A 9950-nucleotide genomic window follows, 5' to 3' on the forward strand; every position below is an offset into this window, starting at 1 on the left:
CTCCGCTGGTTTTGCGATGTTAATAGAAACCACAGTGCTCAAGATTTGTTTTAGTCTTCAGTAACTGCAGCTATCACCTTGATAAATATGGCAACAGGCGTATTGAATAAGAAAATGGGACTACTACAAATCACCTCCCAGAATAAGATTTCACTTTAAAAACTGCAAACACTAACAATATCATGGCATTGCTATTAGGAAAGATATTTTGGCAAAACTATAAAACTTTCAGGAAAAGAAGCAATTTCAGAATAAGTTATTTAAATTATTTTTATATAGTGGCATGAAAATAATCTCTTCCTCAATAATAATCTTTGTCGATAGTCTCTTCTCACAGGACATCATTCAGAGGACAGTATGTATGTCAACGCCCTAACTATGACTGTGTATATTCTATCTTGGGATCTTTAGTGTCATTTGCCAGGCACTGTCATCAACCTAAAAGTTCTTTAAAAAATATACACAACTATCACCAGCAATAGTCCCCACCTAGAATAATGGAAATCACGTGCTATGCCTCAGTGTCATTAACAGACAATAGGTCTATTTCTACAAATATCACATTGATGTGCAAAGCAAGGGATAACTAGTTTATTAGGGGAGAAAGGAAACAAGCATTATATAGAAAAAGCATGTCATCCTCATGCAAATAACAAATGAGGAGCACTCAGCCTCACAGTCCCTTGTTTCACCTCGTTGACCCTGTTCACTCCCACAGCTACGCAGGGGACAAAGTTCTTCCCACATTTCACTTAGGCAGGTCTGTAAGAGAGTGGGCAGTGCCAGCGCCCTGCCTGCCTCTACTCCCACCTCACCACTGCCTCTTGTCAGATCTCCACATCTGCTCCAGACCCTCTCACTACTGCTGGTTTCAATGCTACCGCTGCAGCATCTCTTATAGCACCGCACTGCCAGCTACCTTGTCTGATGCCGATGATATGACAGACGTCCTACTTCAGTTACAGCAGTTCCAGTTTGACAAATACTGAAAAATGGCTAGACCCAGGCCCCTGCCTGACCACCTTCAGCTCTATCGCTGCACAGAGGGCATCCAACAACAAGGACAATCACCGCGCTTCTTCTCTCCATATTGTTCACCTATGACACTGAGCAGTATGTATGGATACTTCTGGATGCAGTGAACTCCTTCCCGTTAAAAGTGCCTTGTGGCCAATTTGTGTTGCTCTTTGTTTATAAAATACTTCATAGCCTCAATTGAAAACTGAAACTCTATGAAAGCATCGGAAATAACCTCAGCAAAACAACTCCCAAAACTTAAATCTGCTTCATTCTGGCTATTTCCACCATATGGCGACAGGTCCTTCCTGTTGAGATTCCAACCACAGAGCTACTGATGCATCTGTGGTCACAGCACAAACTCAGCAAGAAGGTAGCTATGACTTTGGTGATCAGGGCCCATGTGGTTTCATGTGAACCTCAGTTTTCCATTGAAATTAAACACTTCTAGCTCTCATGACTGTGAACCAAAACTTCAGTGCTTAAGTAGAGCGAAACAAATATAGTAAATGTTGCACACTCCAGAAGAGGGAGGGATTACAGTTATTAACACTGAGGAACTAAAATTCAGGTCCTTAAAAGATTCTTGAGATATTCATCACCCACTTTAGGCACAGAGATTTTTTACACCCTCAAAAGTGTAATCCAGCTGCTGCTTAAGACTGGAGGGTTGACACTGTGCCTCCTGCACCAATTCATAGAGAGACACTGCTCAAAGCTCTCAACTGAAAGCTCCCAGGCAGCATATTCTAAGTACGTGCTCTGATCTAACTGTGGAGGAGGGAGGGTAAAGGCTTCTCCATAAGATCAAGCAGGGCTTTCTGACTGACGACTGCTTTCAAAGGCTTAGGTATGCAAATGTCTATGAAAAGGGACATGACACATCAGAGACCATTAACTGTGCAACACCGCTTCCTGAGAAATGGAAGCAGCAGTAATTGTACCTTAGCTAGCTGCTACAACTACTCAACCTAAGACTATGCTGGGAAGCACAAGAAGCATAATCCACTATCAGTATGTTTGTTACAGACACAAGTCTAAATCATATCAAAATTCATGCTTATACATTCATATATACATTCACACACCACTGTTGGTATTAATGTTCATATCCTTATTACAATGCTTTAGACAAGGGTATCATATGGAGTAATGTATTTAAAAGACATTATGGTGCAACAGGTGGAATTTATTTCTGTTGTTTAGAAACCAGACTTTTATACCCTGTTTGTCATTCACTAACTGGATCCAGGCCCTTCAGTCTCTAATACATAAAACAGGAGAATTACAGTTGCCTCCCTCAGGTAAGGTAAGGACGGTAGGGAGGTTCCCTGAAATAATAAATACAGGCAGCAGAAGATTTAGGATTACAGCTCAGTTTATAAATCTGTGCGTTTTCCCTAGATTGAAGGCCAGTGAATAGAGGAAACTCATCAGCAGGGTTTGATATTTTATCATTTGTGCAAGAATATGACAGTCTTGCAAAATATATGGCTATGCAGAAGACATAAAATATCTGTGGGACTTAAACGTGGTGTAGATTACTTGTCCTTTCAGCAGACCATTGTCTTTCCGATACAAAGTCTCCTGGAAGGAACTACCTCCGCAATTCAAATTACTTTCAAAACACTTGCGTAGAAAGAATGGCATCTGAACAGCTGCAACAGTGCATAGTGTAGAGTGTACTCCTTGGTGTAGACTAGGTACAGCTTAGTTAAATTCCTTCTAAAATGCTAAATGTAAAACATGTTCTAAAATGTAAACAAAGAGAGATCTGAAAACTGGATTGCTGTTGCAGGGCTGGAGAGTTGTGTTGCTCAGGGTTAGTCAGAAGTTCCTAACGAGTACCAATTATGATATGTTCAAAATATTTAAAAACACATACAGCTAAATAGGTCATCTTGAAAGCAGCTACCATAGCGGACTGTGTGATACATGTGGACCCATTTAGTCATGGCTTCCCACAATGGAGTTTCAAGTGGCATCAAAGAACCGTGCAGAAACGTGCACTGTGTGTGCCAAAGACACCTAAACACAAGGAAGAACTTCTTTACTTTGAGGGTGGCAGAGCACTGGAACAGGCTGCCCATGGAAGTGGTGGAGTCTCCATCTCTGTAGACATTCAAAACCCACCCGGACGCGTTCCTGTGCAACCTGCTCTGGCAGGGGAAGTTGGACTAGATGATCTCCAGAGGTCCCTTCCAACCCTACCATTCTGTGATTCTGTGATTCTGTGACAGCCATGAGGTGAAAGGTGGAAGAAGATGGGAATAAGGAGGCAATCTCTGCCACAAGCACCAACTATTGAGGCACCAGACTAGACATTTAAACCTGCCTACACTGTACCTTGCCAGAATATAAGAGATAACTGCACCAGTCTGGCAGGCCTGACACAGGACCTACAAAAGATCCTTGCTCTTCTGAGGCACAGCAGCTGTGAGCTAGGCACCATACTGCTGTGTACCTGAAATGGCACTCACTGTGTACTTCAAAAGTACTTGAACTTTCTGGGAAGAGGGAAGGGTGCCAACAAAACTGTCTGCAAGCTCTAGATCAGTTCAGGCTTCTCAAAGAAGAATTTAAGTAGAAGACTGCATGAACAACCTATCCGCTACTTCAGTCCCTAATCTGTAACTTCACTGATGAACCCCATCACCACGAGACCTCAACTTCCCTTTCTGCCTTGTCTCTGTGGAGACTTTTGTGCAATGGACCATGTGAACACAGCCATGAGTTTGCTGAATGCTTTGACACTAAGAACCAGCATAAGAGACACAGATCTCTTGCACATTCACTGAAACAGTCAGATTGCTCCCACTGCCATCCCCTCCTGATGCTTCCAATTGGTACTACAGGACCAGGAGTAATGTGACTGGAGGAAATCTCCCCATAATTTTACATTCCTCCAACAACTTGTCTTCAGTGGTCCTCCTTTAGCACAGACAGTTCTCAAACAAAGAAACTTCACAAGCAAATGCTTAAATTAATGGTGCCAGGCCGTTGGTGAGTCAAAGGGTGGAAAAACAGGAATGGGGAACGAATGTCCCCTTCTCAAGAAGATTAAGGTTACAAGATAAAAAGAGAGCACAGAGAACAGAAAGCAGAAAATACAAGTTAGATGGTGCTTCCTGGAGAAAAGGACTACATCTGTTAAGCTCTGCCTTGAGGAGATGATGACGGGAAATGGAAAGATGAAATGTTTTTCATCTCCTTAACCTCATCTGCCTGAGGCAACTTCATTGGTTATGGTAGGTAGCAGCTCTCTCCTTTCTGTTTGCAGAGCATACTGTAGACCACTATTCTGGTTTATGAGATGTCCTCTTAAGTGGAGACAAGTAATGGTAACATTAACAGGTCAGCAGCCCTACTGCTTGTAAAGCCCAGCAGACACCTCTGAGCAGTGTCATGGTGCTGGAAGGACTTGCTGACTGAAGGCAGAAAGCAGGCAGAAAACTTCTTATAGCAGGGATGATTTATGGTGACACTTTGATGTTCAACTTTGCTTTGGGTTGCTCCTAAATGTTCTGTTTCCTGGAAGATGTACATAAAGGAACCCAAAGCCCCTGGTTTCCCAATGTTTTAATTCAAGATATCAAGTGTCCAAGTATAGCAGCAGCACAATGAGTAAACAGAAGCATCAGATGTGAAACTCGTTCAAGTTAAAGCAAGCTTTCTCTAGATGAATAGATGTACATGTTGATTATTTGTGATAAACACTTGAAAAAAAATCCTGAAATCAGCTATCTTAAGTTCTATGAATTCTTGTGTATTCGGTTTGCTCAGAGAGGTTGGTGTATCTTTTCAAGCTCACATATTGCTATTTTTAAGTAGTAAGTGTAATTAGCAAAATTTACTAAACCGATCCCATAATTTAAGAAAGTGCTGCAGAGAATTTATTATTCATTAGAGGTCACTTAATGTGTTCCTAACTTATTAAGCTGAAATAACAGTTTCTAGATGCTGAATACTGGTAAAAGTCTCAAAAATAGTACTTGTGTAAACCATTACACAAACCAAGTCTATTAAGGAATTCCTGTAGACAGTAGCATGGACATTGAATTAATTTTTTAAAATATATGCCAGCAGTCTAGCTGCAAAGAACAGAGCACTCAGAGAACTTACCTACTATTTTGTTTGTGAGATGTCTGTGAATAGCCCGATTTTTATCATTTATTTCAGGACCATGAGTGTCCCTTTCCGGTTGACTCACAGCTATGTATTAATTTTTGGAGAGAACTGAATTCCATTTCATGACTGTCCATGGACTGCATCATAAATTCAAGACTATACACTCCCCTCTCTCCACCGATCTCCCACAGATGCCAAAAGGAAGCTTGTACAGAGATCAAAGGAAGAATTTGGGCTCTGTGTAGTAAAATAAAACTTTCAGTTGTTATTTTTTACATCACATTCAGAACTGCTTACTGGAAAATGTTCCCTTTGCTAGGATTACTGCCACCCTTGCTCCTTTTTCTTTCCCCATCCTTCTTTCTTTTCTCTGTCTTCTTTTTCTTCTTTTTGTATCTGTCATTACAAATTCCCATTCCCTGTGCAATGTGTTGGAATGGTCACTGTTAGCATGTAAAGTGCCACCATTAACCATGAGTACTTGCACTCCGACAAGTCCCGAGCAGTAATGGTTCAAATATACCTCCAGAGTCTAAGACATAGCACAATGGCCCTCACCTTCTGCACAGGAGAACATTGCATATCTATATCTGCAATGTCACAGCTGTGTTTAACCCTCTCCCCCTCATACACACACGTTTTTCAAGAGGCAAAAATCAGAACGCAGGCACTCACTAACTGCCATACCCATATTAGACACTCACCCAGGTGTTCAGTATCTTGTCCACCGAAGTACTGAGCAGCAGGTAGTCTCTATCCCAGTGCTAGGCACTGTAGGCAGACAGGTTAATATGCCAGCCCCAAGTACCGCAAACTAACTATTAACAAATAGAATTTATCAAGTTCAGTAGCATGTTTTCCCTCCTACTCCAAAATGGGTTTAGATCAATAAAGCTAGTTTAGATCAGTTTCAGGCACAGGGGATCTAGTTATAAGGTCCACCTTAAGACTGCAGAACAGAAGAGTGGTTGCCTGACCCTACAGACCACAACAGCCAGTTGAACCCTCCTGAAAATGGCAGGAAAAGGGATCAGAAACTTTTGAACCCCTGAGTTTTGCCTGTTCCCATATGGTACCCATACCTTACAACAACACAGAGCTTTTTGCATGGAAATTCCAGTGTGCTTCAGAAATCCCTGTTTCTAAACAAGACATTTCTAAGACCCTGGGAGGCACGGTTCTTATCCCCACTTTTGAAACTGTAAAACTGAAAGGGAATTATTTGCCTGAGGTCAATGTTCAAGCCCAGAACAGGTTCTGGAATCATTTTTACAATTAAGTCACTGGATCGTGTTCCCTTCACTAGCATTTCATGTATGCATGAAGAGATTACAATCTCTCATACTTTGTGAGCTGAGCAGTTCATCTACCCTAACTTTCTCAGCTGAACAAAAAATGTGCTTATACAGAATTAGCCCTGATACATCAGCAGAGAAGCTATCACTCTGTCAATGCGCCCCTCAGTCTACCTGAGTGTCAATAATGTTCTTACAAGCGTTGGCACAAATTAGTGCAGGTAAAGCATTCCTCACTCTTGCAGTTAATAAGTGACTGAGAAAGCCTATCAACTTATGCAGAAGAGGTTGTTTGCAACCAACAGTAGATGCAACAGTTTGCAACCAACATGCAGATGAAATGGGAACGAACTGAAAGAGCTCTCACTGTCTCACTAGACATTTTTGCTTATGTTTCGGAAGTTAATTCTAACAAGCTTATCAAATATCAAGAAAGTACCATGGTCTGAGAATGGCGCAAAGGGTGTCATACTGACAGAAGTGGGATCTGGATTCTTTCATTGAGCCATAAAGTTTAGCACAGGAGGTAACTGCACAACCTTCTCTGTCAGTATTGCTTTATTGCTACTTTGAGAATGATGTCAAAATTTTGCCAGCATGCCAACCACTCCATCACTAGCCTCTTTCATAGGTTACAGGTAAGGCACTTGGTGTCAAATACTGTGGTGAGATTTGACACACACTTGGGCACAGAGTTGGGCTTACCCTAATAATTTTATATATGATCCCAAATATCAGCCATGTCATGTCCTAGAATAAAAAAAATTACTTTGGGATGTTCTGTTTGCCTTCTCATCACCAACCTGCCATAATTAATCTGCTTTAAAACTATCTATTTTTCAAAAAGTTACATTAATTAAATGTAAGCTAGTCATTGAAACAGTGTTCCGTCTGAACAGCCATCAGATCCCTTCACCACCACTCAGTAAACCTCAGCAAAAATATTCCTAATAATCATCCCACTAATTTTTTCCACTCTCACAACTAGACGATGTACCCAGACTTCACAACACTTGGATCAATGACCAAACCCCAGTGAACACACAGGGAACAGAACTGGATCCTGTCTGGGGGGCTGGAACTTGCATTTCTCATTGAAAGAAGAGCTTAGTCCTGCAGCATGGTGAGGCAAGAAGAGTAGTGCAGTAAGTGAAAAGAGTTCACAGTTGCTCAGCCCCAGACTAAATCAAGAAATCGAGTTAAGGGCTCTAATTTCCACAATTAGCATAAACACTTTCAGGGACACTACGCTGCCTGGGAAATAGCCGTAGCAACGCCTCACTAATACTCCCCTGACCTTGCCCCTCCCAGCACATCCTCTGTGCATTTACACCAGGTGGTGAAACTCGAGTAGGAGGCAAAAAAAGTCCTGACTGTGATAGACACTACTCGAAAGGGGAAATCAGGAAAAGCCTGCAAAGCCGCTCTCCCCCACACACATGACCAAACAGGAGCACTGCACTGGGCATGGCTGGCAGATGTAGGGCTACTGCCCCCTGGCCCCTCTGAATCCAGCCCAGGGCGTCCAGCAGGATTAATTCTAGTTTGCACCAGGGCTGCACAGAAAGGCACACAGAGCTGGTTTTGGGGCACAGAGCCTGACAGTAAGCAGGAGGGCTGTGCATAATAGACAACCTGTTTCAAGTAGGGAAAACATCAGTCAAAAGGGAAACACTTCAAACAAACATATGAAAGTAAATCTAAGGATCATATCCTGTATCCACATAAGTAAAAATGAAGATTTTAAGGACAGATTAATTAGTGTTTAGAATGTCTCTTCAGACATATGGTGAAATTTGTTTTGAGTAGTGCTAGGAGCTCCAAGAACTCCTAACTGTGTTATAAATCAGTTTGCACGATACTGCTATTAGCCGTTTTCTATCAGGACCACTTGAGGTGATTTTTTTTCCCAGCGCGTGTGATTTCAGTAAAACAACCTGTTGCTCCTTCAAGTTTTGTTATGAATTACTGCTCTTCCCCTCAATATTATTGCTAGATAACTTCAGCCAGAGAAAACACTTCTGAGCTTTACTGAAATTTCTCCTTTTGCCTGATCCTACATGTATCAGAAGTCACCCTGCCCAGGATTTGGGGAGGGGAAGTGGAGGGGTCCCTCCGTGGAATTACGTCTGCATCCGGCGCGGCCGGCCGGGCTCAGCCCGAAATGCCCCTGGCTCCCCGTCGCCCTCGCATTCCTCCACCCCCCCAAATCCCCCCTCGCCGGGGGCTCTGCTCCTCTGGCTTTCTGCACCCCCAAAGCCAGACCCCGGCGCTGCACCGCGGGCTCTCTCCCCTCCCTCCTCGCCGCCGGCGCGAACCCCGCAGGCTGCGCCCCGTCCCTTCCCCATGCGCCCCCAGCGCGGGCGGGCTGGACCCGGCGGGAGCGCTGCCCCCCCGGCGCTGACCCCGACCCCGGCCCCGGCCCCTCTCCCGCTCCGGGGCACGCACCCACCTGCCCCGCGGGCCCCGCGCCCCGCTCACCTCGTCCCGCCGCCGGGGCTGCTCCTGCCGCCACCAGCTCCTGCCCTTACTCCGGCGCTGGGCAGGGCGGCGGCAGCAGCATCCCCCGCCGGCCCCCCAGCTGCCGCGGCGGCACTTGCAGCCTCACGGGAACCGGCGGCGAGGGGAGGAGGGGGTGGGGGAGAGAGAAACCCCTGGCCAGAGCCCCGTCCCAGCCCTCCCCGCCGCCTCCGGCACCTGGGCCCGCTCCCACGGGCCACGCAAGGCGGGGCGGGCGGCGGCGGCCACCGCGGGGACCCGCCCGGGCGCGCCCCGCTCCGCGCCGCGCCGCCCCGCTGCTCCCGGGCACGGCGTTCCCGGTCAGGGCATCGCGGATACCGCCCGAGGAGGTGCAGGAACGTCGGATACCTCTGCATGGACCTTCCTGCAGCTGGGCTGCTCGGCGTGCAAGTTCGGGGGTACGGCGGTGGTGCGAGCGCTGCTGCCTGGCTCTGGTGGTTCCCCGTGCGGCGGCACTCGACGGGCCGGCACCCGAGTTCTTAACCCTGCGGCTGTGGGGACACTGCTGCGGGGAGGGAAAGCATCCCTGCCCCAATTTCCTTACCAAGGATGAGGTCTTCTTCCAGTTCACACCGAAAAAGTCTGGCCTTCTATTTTATGCCGTTCCCTGGTAGCTGAGCCCCATGCAGTAACGATACCAGAGTCCTCTATCTCTTGAAGCAGAAAATCCTCAGCTCATGCTGTACTGTTGTGTGGTTGTGCGCATATGTACAGCTCCAGACTTGCTATACTCGCCAATTTATTTCCATCTTAAGAACTGAAATGCAGAGAACGAAATGTTTTCATCATTATTTGCTAGCACTTATATTATTACACTGCTTGTCACATCCAAAGATCTGTCGGCGTTGGTTGAGAGCAACACTGTCTTTTAGGATCATTATGCAGTTTATATCTGAAATTTCTTAACCTTATAAAATGTTTTGGTTTGTTTTTTTTGTTTTAAGGAAAAGTAGCACCTAGCCCTATACTCAGATTCTAGTGTCATTCTAG

The 9950-nt window shown here is 45.1% G+C and overlaps 1 protein-coding gene across 1 annotated transcript in view; it reads right to left on the reverse strand.

Annotated features, from left to right (window-relative positions):
- The window catches only part of CASR (calcium sensing receptor), a 79187-nt gene extending 70192 nt beyond the window's left edge, over positions 1–8995 (reverse strand). The window contains exon 1 of the mRNA XM_074572803.1: positions 8922–8995. The gene's annotated coding sequence lies outside the window, so the exon portion shown is untranslated. The remainder of the gene's footprint in view (positions 1–8921) is intronic.
- Between the last annotated feature and the right edge of the window lie 955 nt (positions 8996–9950).

The sequence above is a fragment of the Larus michahellis genome, chromosome 1 (genome assembly GCF_964199755.1).
Source record: "Larus michahellis chromosome 1, bLarMic1.1, whole genome shotgun sequence".
Classification (NCBI taxonomy): domain Eukaryota; kingdom Metazoa; phylum Chordata; class Aves; order Charadriiformes; family Laridae; genus Larus; species Larus michahellis.